Genomic DNA, 16,752 nt, shown 5'->3' with positions numbered 1-16,752 from the left:
TCAAATGACTACGTTTATCAAAAGAAACTTTGTATTGATTGTCCTCTGGAATGAATGGTATGCGATTGCTGCATCCACACGTGGCCTTGGCAGATTTGGGGGTCATCTATTGTGTTGAACTGCTAAATGAATGTGGGGTCAGTAAAAGGGTAACCTCATCCCCAGGCTCATTGCTAATGCACGCTAGCTGGTGGATGAGATTAGTGTAAAGTGGTCGGTTTCCATAAACCACTCAGAGACATAGCCACTCTGACTCAGGTCCCCCCCCCCCCCCCCCCCCCCAGTATGCCAGATGAATAAATATTACTCACCACTATGAACTATGGACTAACTTAACACCGCTAAAAAATGTGTATTGTAAAAGAACTAGAGCATTGTGATATTTGTTCGGGACACAGTCGCAGTGCGGCTGCAACTTGTCCAGGAAGAAATACCTAAACGATACTAGATAGCTATCTCCTTATAACCTTCACCTTTATACCTATCACCCCAAACATATCAATCATCAGGATGAATGTTTCCCACTTTGAATAAACGGGTCTGGTATTACCTCAAGCCTCAGGGAATTAACATCTCTCCTTTTCAACTCAAGTCTTCTCCTCTCCAAACTAAAAAAAAGCAATTTCACCACCAGGCCAAACTTTTGAATTCTGATCAGTATTGGATCATTCTTCTGCTGAGGAGAAGTAGAGAGGTGACAGGTACAGGCACCACCCGTCTCTTCGACAGACAGTTCCCTGTCTCCTGCTAACATAAGGCCAGCTAGAGACACGTTAGATACATCAGAAAACAAACTTCATATTCATGAGCTGTTCACTCTGTGGACAACAAGTGAATCTCAAACACCTTCTCTTTGATTCTCCAACCCCATTTTCAAAATGCATTAAAACACATGCGGTTCCTTCCCACTGGTTTGGTTTTTCTTCTTCTCTGAGATAGAGGTTGAGGAATCAAGGAGTCAAGGACCGGAGAAATCTTTTGAGATTCATCCCCAGTCTTCTCATCTCCATTCATCTCCATTGATCTAAAGGGTGTCACCACTACCACTGCTGTGATCCCAACACAAGTGACCCGTGATCATTTTTTTTAATAACAAGCATATTATTAACCAGGCATCCAGACTGAGATGGGGGACTGACCTGAGGAAGCTGTGAAAGGAGAACCCAGGCAGTATTCTAACATGTGTCTAACAGGTGTCTTCAGTTCCATCAGTATGGAGAGGTGAGTGGCACATCCATCTGGATCACTTAACCTGAGTTGGATCCAAACCATCCCCGACTCCACCCGATAACATCCATCATCTTCTCCTTTCTCTCCCCATCCCACAACCCCTTCCATCGCTTTCAATCTCTCCTCATCCCCCTCTTCTGACACTTTCCCCTATCACATCCATCCTCATCATCCATCCCTCTCTCCCTGTCTCTCTCTCCCCATCCCACAACCCCTTCCATCGCTTTGAAATCTCTCCTCATCCCCCTCTTCTGACACTTTCCCCTATCACATCCATCCTCATCATCCCTCTCTCTCTCTCTCTCTCTCCCTCTCTTTCTCTATCCCTCTCTCTCGCTCCCTCTCTTTCTCTATCCCTCTCTCTCTCTCCCTCTCTTTCTCTATCCCTCTCTCCCTGTCTCTCTCTCCCCATCCCACAACCCCATCCATCGCTTTCAATCTCTCCTCATCCCCCTCTTCTGACACTTTCCCCTATCACATCCATCCTCATCATCCCTCTCTCTCTCTCTCTCTCCCTCTCTTTCTCTCTCCCTCTCTTTCTCTATCCCCCTCTCTCTCTGCCCCCCCTCTCTCTCTCCCATCCCACAACCCCATCCATCGCTTTCAATATCTCCTCATCCCCCTCTTCTGACACTTTCCCCTATCACATCCATCCTCATCATCCCTCTCTCTCTTTCTCCCTCTCTCCCTCTCTTTCTCTATCCCCCTCTCTCTCTCTCCCCCTCTCTTTCTCTCCCCATCCCACAACCCCATTCATCATGTTCAATCTCTCCTCATCCCCCTCCTCTGACATGTTCCCCTATCACATCCATCATCATCATCCCTCTCTCTCTCTCTCTCTCTCTCTCTCTCTCTCTCTCTCTCTCTCTCTCTCTCTCTCTCTCTCTCTCTCTCTCTCTCATATACTCTCATCCTGCTTTCTTTACAAACCTACCTCCTCTAGTTCTGATCTGATCTCTCTCTCTCTCTATCCAGCCACAGACTCAGGAAGATTGTATTACCCAGCCCTGTATGATGTCTCTATTGTATTAGGTCAGCCAACATTCAACTGTAATTCTGCTATCAAGGAGAGAGAAGAAAGTCGATTGAACTCTTCAGCCGGACTGCACAGCCCAAGCGTGACAGATTGTTTTTCATGGACAATTTCAAAATGTCTCCCTCCCCATGAGACCTGTAATATGGAGAAGAAAGGAACCCTATATAAATTAGATGAAAGTTAATAAAAAATAACTTTGTGACCATCCAAGTCTATTATGGCTGTATAGAAATGGAGTCTTAAAATCAACGTCTGTTTCCCAGATTGCACTGTATTTCCTATGAAGTGTACTACTTTTGAAATGAGCCCCACCGGCCCTCGTCAAAAGCAGCGCACTATATAGGGAATACGGTGTCATTTAAGACCCAGTCTATGGCCATGGAGAAATGGACAGTTGAGATCAAAGGCTAGCAGATGAAATAGAGTGTGACCTCTAGCAAGTGTGAACTTAATGACATCATTGAGTGGCAATTTCAAAGCAGTGATGGTGAAGTTGATCTCAGTGGTTTCAATGGTGCCCGGTTCCTAGGAGCGCTGGTGGAAAATAGTGCAGTACACACGGAAGAGAGGGCCGTTCGGTATGCCGCTCTGGTTTATCCACAGCTCTATCCGTTTACCTATCTTCATTTATACACTATATCTTGAACCGAAAAGGGTCATTTGGCTGTCCCCATAGGAGAACCTTTTGATGAACCCTTTTTGGGTTCCACGTCAAACCCATTACACAGAGGGTTCTACATGGAACCAAAACGGGTTCTACCTGGAACCAAAAGGGTTCTACCTGGAACCCTGCCTTTTCTAAGAGTGTATGATACAGCTGTATCAGTTTACCTATCTTCATTGATATAGGGTTTATATGGTTTATACAGGGGCTGTGTAGGGTTTATATAGGGGCTGTGTAGGGTTTATATAGGGGTTGTGTAGGGTTTATATATCAAATCAAAAATCATCAAATCAAATCAAATTTTATTGGTCACACACACATGGTTAGCAGATGTTAATGCGAGTGTAGCGAAATGCTTGTGCTTCTAGTTCCGACAATGCAGTAATAAAAAACGAAATACTGCATAGTTTCCTAGGAACGCGAAGCGAGGCGGCCATCTCTGTTGGCGCCGGAAGTTGTGTATAGGGTTTATCGGTTTTACATAAGGTGCATATAGGCTTCATAAATGGATTATAGGGTTCATACAGGGTTATAGGGCTTAAATAGGGTTTATAGGGTTTAAAAGGGTTTATATAGGGTTTATAGGGTTTATATAGGGTTTATAGGGTTTAAATAGGGTTTATAGGGTTTAAAAGGGTTTATATAGGGTTTATAGGGTTTTAAAGGGTTTATATAGGGTTTATATAGGGTTTATAGGGTTTATAAAAGGTTATATAGGGTTTATATACGGTTTATATAGGGTTTATAGGGTTTATATAGGGTTATATAAGGTTTATATAAGGTTTATATAGGTTTTATATAGGGTTATATAAGGTTATATAAGGTTTATAGGGTTTATCTATGGTTTATATAGGGTTTATATAGGGTTATATAAGGTTTATATAAGGTTTATATAGGGTTTATATAAGGTTTATATAGGGTTTATAAGGTTTATCTATGGTTTATATAGGGTTTATAAGGTTTATCTATGGTTTATATAGGGTTTATATAAGATTTATATAGGGTTTATATAAGGTTTATATAAGGTTTATATAGGGTTTATATAGGGTTTATATGAGGTTTATATAGGGTTTATAGGGTTTGTATAAGGTTTATATGGTCTATATAGGGGTTATATAGGGGTTAAGTAGGGGTATATAGGAGTTATAACATAATGGACAGCAGAGACTAGTCCTGAAACATTGATAAACAGGGGAACATATGAACAACTCTGTTTGCCTGCAATGCTGAAATGTGAAGGACACAGAGAGCTCAGCAGAATGTAGATTTGCCTGCAATGGGTACAGCTGCTACAGCATGCCCCCTTTCCCCGCTGGGAATGTGTGTGTGTGTGTGTGTGTGTGTGTGTGTGTGTGTGTGTGTGTGTGTGTGTGTGTGTGTGTGTGTGTGTGTGTGTGTGTGTGTGTGTGTGTGTGTGTGTGTGTATGTGTGTGTGTGTGTGTGTGTGTTTGTGTGTGTGTGTGTGTGTGTGTGTGTGTGTGTGTGTGTGTGTGTGTGTGTGTGTGTGTGTGTGTGTGTGTGTGTGTGTGTGTGTGTGTGAGAGAGAGAGAGAGAGAGAGAGAGAAAGACAGTGCGTGTTTGGTTTTATGTACAGTACCAGTCAAAAGTTTGGACACATCTACACAATCCAGGGTTCTTCTTCATTTTTACTACTTTCTACATTGTAGAACAGTAGCGAAGACATCAAAACTACAAAATAACACATATGGAATCACGTAGTTACCAAAAAAGTTTTAAACAAATCAAAATATATTTTATTTCCCTTGATGACAGCTTTGCACACTCTTGGCATTCTCTCAACCAGCTTCATGAGGTAGTCACCTGGAATGCATTTCAATTAACAGGTGTGCCTTGTTAACAGTTATTTTGTGGAATTTCTTTCCTTTTTAATGTGTTTTAGCCAGTCAGTTGTGTTGTGACAAGGTAGGGGTGGTATACAGAAGATGGCCCTATTTAGTAAAAGAACAAGTCCATATTACGGCAAGAACAGCTCGAATAAGCAAAGAGAAACAACAGTCCATCGTTACTTTAAGACATGAAGGTCAGTCAATGTGGAACATTTCAAGTACTTTTAAAGTTTCTTCAAGTGCAGTCGCAAAAACCATCAAGCACTATGATGAAACTGGCTCTCATGAGGACCGCCACAGGAAAGGAAAACCGAGAGTTATCTCTGCTGCAGAGGATAAGTTAATTAGAGTTACCAGCCTCAGAAATTGCAGCCAACAGACACATCTCAACATCAACTGTTCAGAGGGGACTGTGTGAATCAGGCATTTATGGTCAAATTGCTGCAAAGAAACCACCACTAAAGGACACCAATAATAATAAGAGACTTACTTGGTCCAAGAAAAACAAGCAATGGACATTAGACCGGTGGAAATCTGTCCTTTCGTCTGATGTGTTCAAATTTGAGATTTCTGGTTCCAACCGCTGTGTCTATGTGAGACATAGAGTAGTTTAATGGATGATCTCTGCATGTGTGGTTCCCACCGTGAAGCATGGAAGAGGAAGTGTGATAGTGTGGGGTGCTTTGCTGGTGAGACTGTCTGTGATTTATTTAGAATTCAAGGCACACTTAACCAGCATGGCTACCACAGCATTCTGCAGCGATACACCATCCCATCTGGTTTGCGCTTAGTGGGACTATCATTTGTTTTTCAACAGGACAATGACCCAACACCTCCAGGCTGTGTAAGGGCTATTCTGAAAGCTGTCATCAAGGTAAATGGTGACTACTTTGAACAATCTCAAATATAAAATATATTTAGATTTGTTTAACACTTTTTTGGTTACTACATGATTCCATATGTGTTATTTCATAGTTGTGATGTCTTCACTATTATTCTACAATGTAGAACTGTCGCGGCCGATGCTGGAAGAAGGTGACCAAGGTGCAGCGTGGTGAGCGTACATATTCCTTTTATTTTGGATGACGCCGACAAAAACAATAAACAATACAAAACCAACCGTGAAGCTTAAGGGCTATAGTGCCACAAACAAAGACAACTTCCCACACTAAAAGGAGGGAAAAGGGCTACCTAAGTATAGTTCCCAATCAGAGACAACGATAGACAGCTGTCCCTGATTGAGAACCATACCCGGCCAAAACATAGAAATTCAAAATCATAGAAAACAAAAACATAGAATGCACACCCCAAGTCACACCCTGACCAAACCAAATAGAGGTATAAAAAGGCTCTCTAAGGTCAGGGCGTGACAAGAACATAGTAAAAAAACCTTGAATGAGTAGCTGTGTCCAAACTTTTGACTGGTACTGTATATATTTGCGGCTGTGTGTGTGTGTCAAACTGATTGTTTTATCAGCGAGTGACAGTGTCTGCTGTGTGTGAGAGGATCAGTGTTCTCCAGCCTCTCTTAGTGCTGACTGGTGTCTGATTACATACAAACACACACACACACACACACTGTCTCTCTCTCGCTCTCTAACACACACACACACACACCCACACACACAAACACACACACTGCACACTCCCCTCTGAACGAATGGAGGGGCAGGGAGTTGCTGCCTGGCTGTCTGTTGCTGCCTGGAACAGAAGAGACAGCCTGCCAACAGACTTCTGTATGTGTAATGTTTACTGTTAATTTTTATTGTTTATTTCACTTTTGTATATTATCTACCTCACTTGCTTTGGCTATGTTAACACATGTTTCCCATGCCAATAAAGCCCCTTGAATTGAGAGAGAGAGGGAGAGAGGGAGAGAGAGAGAGAGAGAGAGAGAGAGAGAGAGAGAGAGAGAGAGAGAGAGAGAGAGAGAGGAGCTGCTGCAGCCATGTTGAATTCCCTTCATGCCTCTCTCTGTCCCCTTCCTCCCCTGGTACACTTTAGCCAATACATGCACACTCATTTTCCCTCTGGCGTATGTGAATTCTCAGAGCACAGAGCTGGAATGATCAGAGTAAACAATACATTACAGTCAATTGATATTACTTTCAAGAATGGAACAGACATTAAACATCTTAGCCTACCAAAATACCACCTGACCAAACCCGTGATTGTAAAAACACTTTACAATCTGTCTGTGGCGACGAAGGGAATACAAAACACATCAAAGCACATTCAACTTGTTTTTTAGCTAAAAAAAGCAATCTCAGAGCACAGCTGAAATGGGTAAACACTCAGCCTTTCAGGTCTCTAAAGAGGTGCAGAGAAAGAGCCTAAATGAATGCAGGTGAGAGAGAGAGAGAGAGAGAGAGAGAGAGAGAGAGAGAGAGAGAGAGAGAGAGAGAGACTGAGAGAGAGAACGAGAGAGAGAGAGAGAGAGAGACTGAGAGAGAAAATGAGAGAGAGAGAGAGAGAGAGAGAGACTGAGAGAGAGAACGAGAGAGAGAGAGACGGAGAGAGAGAACGAGAGAGAGAGAGAGAGAGAGACTGAGAGAGAGAACGAGAGAGAGAGACTGAGAGAGAGCGAGAGAGAGAGAGAGACTGAAAGAGAGAACGAGAGAGAGAGAGAGAGAGAGAGAGAGAGAGATTGTATTTCTTATGTAGATGTTTTTGTTTTTATTATTGAACAAAATATTCAAGTAAAAAAATGAATCCAAAATAAAGTGACATTCACAAAGATATACTATAGAACTTGTTCACAATCATATACATTCTTTGAGATGGTCCATAAACGGTTCCCTGATTCTGTCAAATAAATCTGGTTTTTATTTGACTTTGTAGTCTATATAATTTCGTGGGATGTAACTACATTTTTTAGTCCTCCATTTTGTAATAGAGGGTGAATATGAGGCTTTCCAAATGATGAAAATACAACTATTTTGCAGCAATTAGAATACAAAACTTTCTCTGACATTGTTGACCTATATTTACGTTTCCCAACAGACGTAGATAGTGGTGGCGATGGATGGATATAAATTCCTGGACACAATGAAAGCACATACAGAACGCTGACATGTTGATACAGGACAACATCATATGTATTTAAAAATACTAATAAATTAAACCTTTATTTAACTAGGCAAGTCAGTTAAGAACACATTTTTTATTTACAATGACGGCCTACAACGGCCAAACCCGTACGACACTGGACCAATTGTGCGCCGCCCTGACGGACTCCCAACCACTGCTGGATGTGACGCAGCCAGGATGTAATAGAGTTACAGAGATATTGCTTGGGGTTTTAGGCTGGGTTTCTGTACAGCACTTTGAGTTAACAGCTGATGTAAGAAGGGCTATATAAATACATTTGATTTGATACTTTGTACATCTCCAACAGAGATGTGATACCTCCCTGTGCATTACATTCATTCTGGCAGGAGTATAGTAATTCCTATAAACTGTCTTAAATTGCAGTAGTTTATGTCTTAGGTTGTAGGAGGAGGTAGGAACATTTTCACAGTGGTTCTCCTCAATTTCTTCCTTTAGATTCGTTTCCCATTTTTTTCTTTTCGGTCCTGAACCAGAGTTTCAATCAACCCTTGATATAAATTGGTAATAAACTGATTTGGCGTACAGTAGACAGCTTCTTTCACGATTGCTTCTACGCTAAATGCCTTTGGTTCATCCAGATTCTGTTTAAAGAGATTGAATAAGATGTCTGAGTTGTAAGAATTGAAAGAAATCGGATAATCCAACTCTTTCTCGTAATTGTATTGGATGATAGTAAAGAGACACCTTAGTACACATGCTCAACAGGACTTAAAGGTGCTCTCATTAAACTCTGAAGTTAAGGTGGGGGAAAGAGGAGTATTTCAATTTTTGATGGTAACTTTCTATTTCACTTGACAATGAGGATTAGGATGGAGAGCATTTTTTTTTTTGAGAGCCTATTCGATTCATTATCCAGTCTAAAGATAGACTATAGCATCCTCTTCTGGACAATTTACAAATGTTTTTGCACCATGTCCCCAGTGTAAGGTATATAGTATAGAGATAGGCCTAATGCATAATGTCATGTATACAGTACATTCAGAATGTATTTTTCCACATTTTGTTGCGTTATAGCCTGAATTTATGAATGGATGAAATTGAGATTTTGTGACACTGATCTATACACAATAACCCATAATGTCAACGGGGAATTGTGTTTTTATAAATGTTTACATCTTAATTGAAAATGAAAAGCAGAATTGTTTTCAGTCAGTAAGTATTCAATCCCTTTGTTATAGCATGCCTAAAGAAGTTCAGGGGTAAACATGTGCTTAACAAGTCACAATAAGTTGTAAGGACTCAATAGCGTTTAACATGCTTTTTGAATGAATACCTCGTCTCTGTACCCCACTCATACAATTATCTGTAAGGTCCCTCGGTCGAGCAGTGAATCTCAACCACAGATTCAACCAAAAAGACCAGGGAGGTTTTCCAATGACTCGCAAAGAAGTGCACTTATTGGTAGAATGGTAAAAAAGCATGATAAAGTTATTCATTTCACTTTGGATGGTGTATCAATACACCTTGTCACTACAAAGATACAGGTGTCCTTCCTAACTCAGTTGCCGGAGAGGAAGGAAACCCCTCAGGGATTTCACCATGAAGACAATGGTGACTTTGAAACAGTTACAGAGTTTAATAGATGCGATAGGAGAAAACAGAGGATGGATCAACAACATTGTAGTTACTCCACAATACTAACATAAATGACAGAGTGAAAATAAGGAAGCCTGTACAGAATAAAAAATATTCCAAAACATTTATCCTGTTTGCAATAAGGCACTAAAGTAATACTGCATAAACTGTGGAAAACAAATACACTTTTTGTCCTGAAAACAAAATGTTATGTTTGAGGCCAGTCCAAGTCTTTATATTTTCAAGCATTGTGGTTGCTGCATTATGTTATGGGTATTTTATTTATTTTATTTTTTTATTTTACCGTTATTTTACCAGGTAAATTGACTGAGAACACGTTCTCATTTGCAGCAACGACCTGGGGAATAGTTACAGGGGAGAGGAGGGGGATGAATGAGCCAATTGTAAACTGGGGATTATTAGGTGACCATGATGGTTTGAGGGCCAGATTGGGAATTTAGCCAGGACACCGGGGTTAACACCCCTACTCTTACGATATGTATGGGTATGCTTGTCATCGACAAGGATTAGGGAGTTTTTTTAAAAATTAAAATAAACAGAATAGTGGTAAGCACAGGCAAAATCCTAGAGGAAAACTTGGTTCAGTCTGCTTTTTAACACACATTGGGAGACAATTCACCTTTCAGCAGGACAATAACCGAAAACACAAGGACAAATATACACTGGAGTTGTTTACCAAGACAACATTGAATGTTCCTGAGGGTCGTAGTTACAGTTTTGACTTAAAGACTTGAAAATGGCTGTCTAGCAATGATCAACAACCAACATGACAGAGCTTGTAAACATGTTTAAAGAATAATTGGCAAATGTTTTACAAAGCTTTTAGTGATGTGCAAAGCTTTTAGAGAGTATTAAAACTTGTTATGGCTGCAATCCCGTTAACGGGATGATATGACAACAGCCAGTGAAAGTGCAGGGCGCCAAATTCAAACAACAGAAATCTCATAATTAAAATTCCTCAAACATACATGTATCTTATACCATTTTAAAGGTAATCTTGTTGTTAATCCCACCACAGTGTCCGATTTCAAATAGGCTTTTCAGCGAAAGCACCACAAACGATTATGTTATGTCACCACCAACTCAAAGAAAAATTCAACCATTTTTCCAGCCAAAGAAAGGAGTCACAAAAAGCACAAATAGAGATAAAGTGAATCACTAACCTTTGATGATCTTCATCAGATAACACTCATAGGACTTCATATTACACAATTGTAAAGGCTGTCGCTCTCCTCATCCTCGGATGAGGTGAGGAGAGAGGGATCTGAAGACCAAAACGCAGGCTTTGGGAAATAAGCCATCTTTATTATACAATATGATGGCAACACGAAACGAAACAAAACACTTTCAAACTACAAAACAAGAAAACGACGTTGAACGAAACCTGAACATAAACTTACATAACTAAACATAAACTTACGTACAGGAAACGGACGACATCGAAACGAAACGAAACAAAACAAACAAACGCTACAGTCCCATGTGGTACGAACGTACATACAGACATAGGAGACAATCACCCACAAACAAACAGTGAGAATGCCCTACCTAAATATGACTCTTGATTAGAGGAAAACGCAAACCACCTGCCTCTAATCAAGAGCCATACCAGGCAAACCGAAACCAACATAGAAACAGATAACATAGAATGCCCACCCAACCTCACGTCCTGACCAACTAACACACAAAAACTAACATAAATAGGTCAGGAACGTGACAGTACCCCCCCCACAAGGTGCGAACTCCGGACGCACCAGCACAAAGTCTAGGGGAGGGTCTGGGTGGGCATCTAACCACGGTGGTGGTTCAGGCTCGGGGCGCGGTTCCCACCCCACCATAATCCATCCTAACTTCCTCCCTCCAAGAATGTCCACCCTCTTTTGACCCCCACAAAATTCCCTTAACAACATATCTAATAGGGACAACACCGGGACAGAGAGATAAATCAAGAAAGAGGGATAGATAAGAATATAGAGATAGATGAAGATAGAGAGGGAGATTAGGATAGAGGGGCAACTCCGGACTGAAAGGCAGCTCCGGACAGAGAGACAGCTCTGGACTGATGGGCAGTTCTGGGTATCCAACCTTTTCAGGCTGAAGAACAGCTCATGGCTGACTGACGAATCTCGATGCTCTTGGCTGGCTGACGGCTCTCGACGCTCATGGCAGGCTGACGGCTCTCGACGCTCATGGCAGGCTGACGGCTCTCGACACTCATGGCAGGCTGACGGCTCTCGACGCTCATGGCAGGCTGACGGCTCTCGACGCTCATGGCAGGCTGACGGCTCTCGACGCTCATGGCGCTCTGACGGCTCTGGCTGCTCATGGCTCTCTGACGGCTCTGGCTGCTCATGGCTCTCTGACGGCTCTGGCTGCTCATGGCTCTCTGACGGCTCTGGCTGCTCATGGCTCTCTGACGGCTCTGGCTGCTCATGGCTCGCTGGCGGCTCTGGCAGATCCTGTCTGGTTGGCGGCTCTGGCAGATCCTGTCTGGTTGGCGGCTCTGGCAGATCCTGTCTGGTTGGCGGCTCTGGCAGATCCTGTCTGGTTGGCGGCTCTGGCAGATCCTGTCTGGTTGGCGGCTCTGGCAGATCCTGTCTGGTTGGCGGCTCTGGCAGATCCTGTCTGGCTGACGGCTCTAGCGGCTCCTGTCTGGCTGATGGCTCTAGCGGCTCCTGTCTGGCTGACGGCTCTGTAGGCTCATGGCAGACGGGCGGCTTTGCAGGCTCATGGCAGACGGGCGGCTTTGCAGGCTCCTGGCAGACGGATGGCTCAGACGGCGCTGGGGAGACGGATGGCTCAGATGGCGCTGGGGAGACGGATGGCTCAGATGGCGCTGGGGAGACGGATGGCTCAGATGGCGCTGGGGAGACGGATGGCTCAGATGGCGCTGGGGAGACGGATGGCTCTGGCCGGATATGGCGCACTGTAGACCTGGTGCGTGGTGCCGGAACTGGAGGCACCGTGCTAATGATAAGCACCTTCCTACTAGTGCGGGGAGCAGGAACAGGGCACACTGTATTCTCAAAGCCTACTCTATCCCTGATGCGTGGTACCGGCACTGTTGACACCGGGCTGAGGACAAGCACATCAGGATTAGTAGGGGGAGAAGCTACAGTGGGTTCAGGGCTCTGGAGACGCACAGGTAGCTTAGTGCGTGGACCCGGAACTGGAGGCACCGGGCTAGATACACGCACTACAGGGAGAGTGCGTGGAGGAGGAACAGGGCTCAGGATACGCACTGGTAGCCTAGTGCGTAGTGTAGACACTGTAGGTACTAGGCTGGGGCGGGGAGGTGGTGCCGGAAATACCGGACCGTGGAGGCGTACTGGCACTCTTGAGCATTGAACCTGCCCAACCTTACCTGGTTGAATGCTCCCGGTTGCCCGACCAGTGCGGGGAGGTGGAATAACCCGCACCGGCCAATGTAGGCGAACCGGGGAAACCATGCGTAAGGCAGGTGCCATGTATGCCGGCCCGAGGAGACGCACTGGAGACCAGACGCGTTGAGCCGGCCTCATGACACCTGGCTCAATACTCAATCTAGCCCTACCAGTGCGGGGAGGTGGAATAACCCGCACTGGGCTATGCACTCGTACAGGAGACACCGTGCGCTCTACTGCGTAACACGGCGCCTGCCCGTACTCCCGCTCTCCACGGTAAGCCTGGGAAGTGGGCGCAGGTCTCCTACCTGCCCTTGGCCCACCACCTCCTAGCCCCCCCCCAAGAAATTTTTGGGAATTACTTACGGGCTTTTTCGGCTTCCGTGCCAGACGCGTTCCCTCATAGCTCCGGTTCCTCTCTCCGGTAGCCTCCGCTCTCCTCAGTGCCTCCAGCTGTTCCCATGGGAGGCGATCTCTACCAGCTAGGATCTCCTCCCATGTGTAGACACCCTTTCCATCCAAAACATCGTCCCATGTCCATTGCTCCTTTCTCTCCTGTCCTTTACTCCGTTTAGTTTCCCTTTGCCGCTTGGTCTTAGCGTGGTGGTGGGTGATTCTGTAAAGGCTGTCGCTCTCCTCATCCTCGGATGAGGTGAGGAGAGAGGGATCTGAAGACCAAAACGCAGGCTTTGGGAAATAAGCCATCTTTATTATACAATATGATGGCAACACGAAACGAAACAAAACACTTTCAAACTACAAAACAAGAAAACGACGTTGAACGAAACCTGAACATAAACTTACGTACAGGAAACGGACGACATCGAAACGAAACGAAACAAAACAAACAAACGCTACAGTCCCATGTGGTACGAACGTACATACAGACATAGGAGACAATCACCCACAAACAAACAGTGAGAATGCCCTACCTAAATATGACTCTTGATTAGAGGAAAACGCAAACCACCTGCCTCTAATCAAGAGCCATACCAGGCAAACCGAAACCAACATAGAAACAGATAACATAGAATGCCCACCCAACCTCACGTCCTGACCAACTAACACACAAAAACTAACATAAATAGGTCAGGAACGTGACAACAATACATATATGTCTTGTTCGATAATGTGCATATTTATATCCACAAATCTCAGTTTACATTGGTGCCGTGTTCAGAAATGCCTCCAAAATATCCGGAGAAATTGCAGAGCCACGTCAAATAACAGAAATACTCATCATAAACGTTGATGAAAGATAGATGTTTTACATAGAATTAAAGATACACTTGTTCTTAATGCAACCGCTGTGTCAGATTTCAAAAAGCTTTACGGCAAAAGCACAATATTCAATAATCTGAAAACAGCGTTCAGCCACAAAAGCAAGCCATACAGTTACCCGCCCAAATTGTGCAGTCAACAAAACTCATTAAAAGCATTATAAATTCTCACTTACCTTTGCTGATCTTCGTCGGAATGCACTCCCTGGACTCCCACTTCCACAAGAAATGTTTGTTTTTCCCGGTAATGTCCATCATTTATGTCCAAATAGCTATTTTTGTCTCGTGTTTGGTATACAAATCCAACGTCAGCGAAGCGCGTTCACTAAAACCTGACGAAATGTCCAAAAGTTCCGTAACAGTCCGTAGAAACATGTCAAACGATATATTGAATCAATCTTTAGAATGTTTTTAACATAAATCTTGAATAACATTCCAACCGGAGAATTACATTGACTTCAGATGAGCGATGGAACAGAGCTCGCTCTCATGTGAACGCGCATGGTCAAAGTATGGCCACCTCATGGCAGACCTGACTAATTCTCCTCTCATCCGGCCCCACATCACAGTAGAGGCATCAGACAAGGTTCTACAGACTGTTGACATCTAGTGGAAGCCGTAGGAAGTGCAAACTCATCCACATCTCGCTGGTTGAAAATCTACCAGCCTCAGAATTTCCACTTCCTGTTTGGATTTATTCTCAGGTTTTGCCTGCCATATGAGTTCTGTTATACTCACAGACATAATTCAAACAGTTTTAGAAACTTCAGAGTGTTTTCTATACAATACTAATAATAATATGCATATATTAGCAACTATGACTGAGGAGCAGGCCGTTTACTCTGGGCACTTCTGTGCACCTTTCATCCAAGCTACTCAATACTGCCCCTGCAGCCATAAGAAGTTAAAGTCTCACATTGGTCATCTCTGCCAAAAGTTATTCTAACACTTATTGACTCAGAGGGTTAAATACTAATCTAATCAAGACATATGGTATTATTTTCCATTCAGACATTTTTTTAAACATTTTTTCTTCCACTTTGAAATTACAAACTATTTTGTGTGGATCATTGACAAAAAAATTGCATTTAAATCCCACTTTGTAACACAATAAAATGTGAAAAAAGTTAAGGGGTGTGAATACTTTCTGAAGGCACTGTACAATTATCATGAACAAATTGATACGGAAGTTAGGAGAAGCAATACATTAAAGTAGTTCTACGTACTCAGAATACTTTCATTGACCCAGTAATTGGTGATCCCCAAAGATAGTTGAGATTAGAGGTCGACCGATTATGATTTTTCAACACCGATACCGATACCGATTATTGGGGGACCAATAAAAGCCGATACCGTTAATCGGCCAATATTTATACACATACAGTGGGGAGAACAAGTATTTGTTTCATCTGAAACAAGTGGAAGTGTGTAATGTCTTCGGCTGCCGTACCCCATTTGTGTCAAGGTACAGTGTCTACTAGAGGTCGACCGATTAGGATTTTTCAACACCGATACCAATTATTGGAGGACCAAAAAAAAGCCGATACGGATTAAATCGTCAGATTTTTATATATATATTTGTAATAATGACAATTACAACAATACTGAATGAACACGTATTTTAACTTAATATAATACATCAATAAAATCAATTTAGTCTCAAATTAATAATGAAACATGTTCAATTTGGTTAAAATAATGCAAAAACAAAGTGTTGGAGAAGAAAGTAAAAGTGCAATATGTGCCATGTAAAAAAGCTAACGTTTAAGTTCCTTGCTCAGAACATGAGAACATATGAAAGCTGGTGGTTCCTTTTAACATGAGTCTTCGATATTCCCAGGTAAGAAGTTTTAGGTTGTAGTTATTATAGGACTATTTCTCTCTATTCCATTTGTATTTCATATACCTTTGACTATTGGATGTTCTAATAGGTACTTTAGTATTGCCAGCCTAATCTCGGGAGTTAATTGGCTTGAAGTCATAAACAGCTCAATGCTTGAAGCACAGCGAAGAGCTGCTGGCAAATGCAGGAAAGTGCTGTTTGAATGAATGTTTACGAGCCCGCTGCTGCCTACCACCGCTCAGTCAGACTGCGCTATCAAATCATAGACTTAATTATAATATAATAACACACAGAAATACGAGCCTTAGGTCATTAATATGGTCAAATCCGGAAACTATCATTTCGAAAACAAGACGTTTATTCTTTCAGTGAAATACGAAACCGTTCCATATTTTATCTAAAGGGTGGCATCCTTAAGTCTAAATATTGCTGTTACATTGCACAACCTTCAATGTTATGTCATAATTATGTACAATTCTGGGAAATTAATTACGGTCCTTGTTAGGAAGAAATGGTCTTCACACAGTTCGCAACGAGCCAGGCAGCCCAAACTGCTGCATACACCCTGACTCTGCTTGCACAGAACGCAAGAGAAGTGACACAATTTCCCTAGTTAAAAGAAATTCATGTTAGCAGGCAATATTAACTAAATATGCAGGTTTAAAAAGATATACTTGTGTGTTGATTTTAAGAAAAGCATTGATGTTTATGGTTAGGTACATTGGTGCAACGACAGTGCTTTTTTCGCGAATGCGCTTGTTA

Source organism: Salvelinus fontinalis, chromosome 9 (genome assembly GCF_029448725.1).
Source record: "Salvelinus fontinalis isolate EN_2023a chromosome 9, ASM2944872v1, whole genome shotgun sequence".
In the NCBI taxonomy this organism is placed as follows: Eukaryota; Metazoa; Chordata; class Actinopteri; order Salmoniformes; family Salmonidae; genus Salvelinus; species Salvelinus fontinalis.
The sequence above is the reverse complement of the archived record's forward strand: the minus strand, read 5'-3'. Positions refer to the sequence as shown.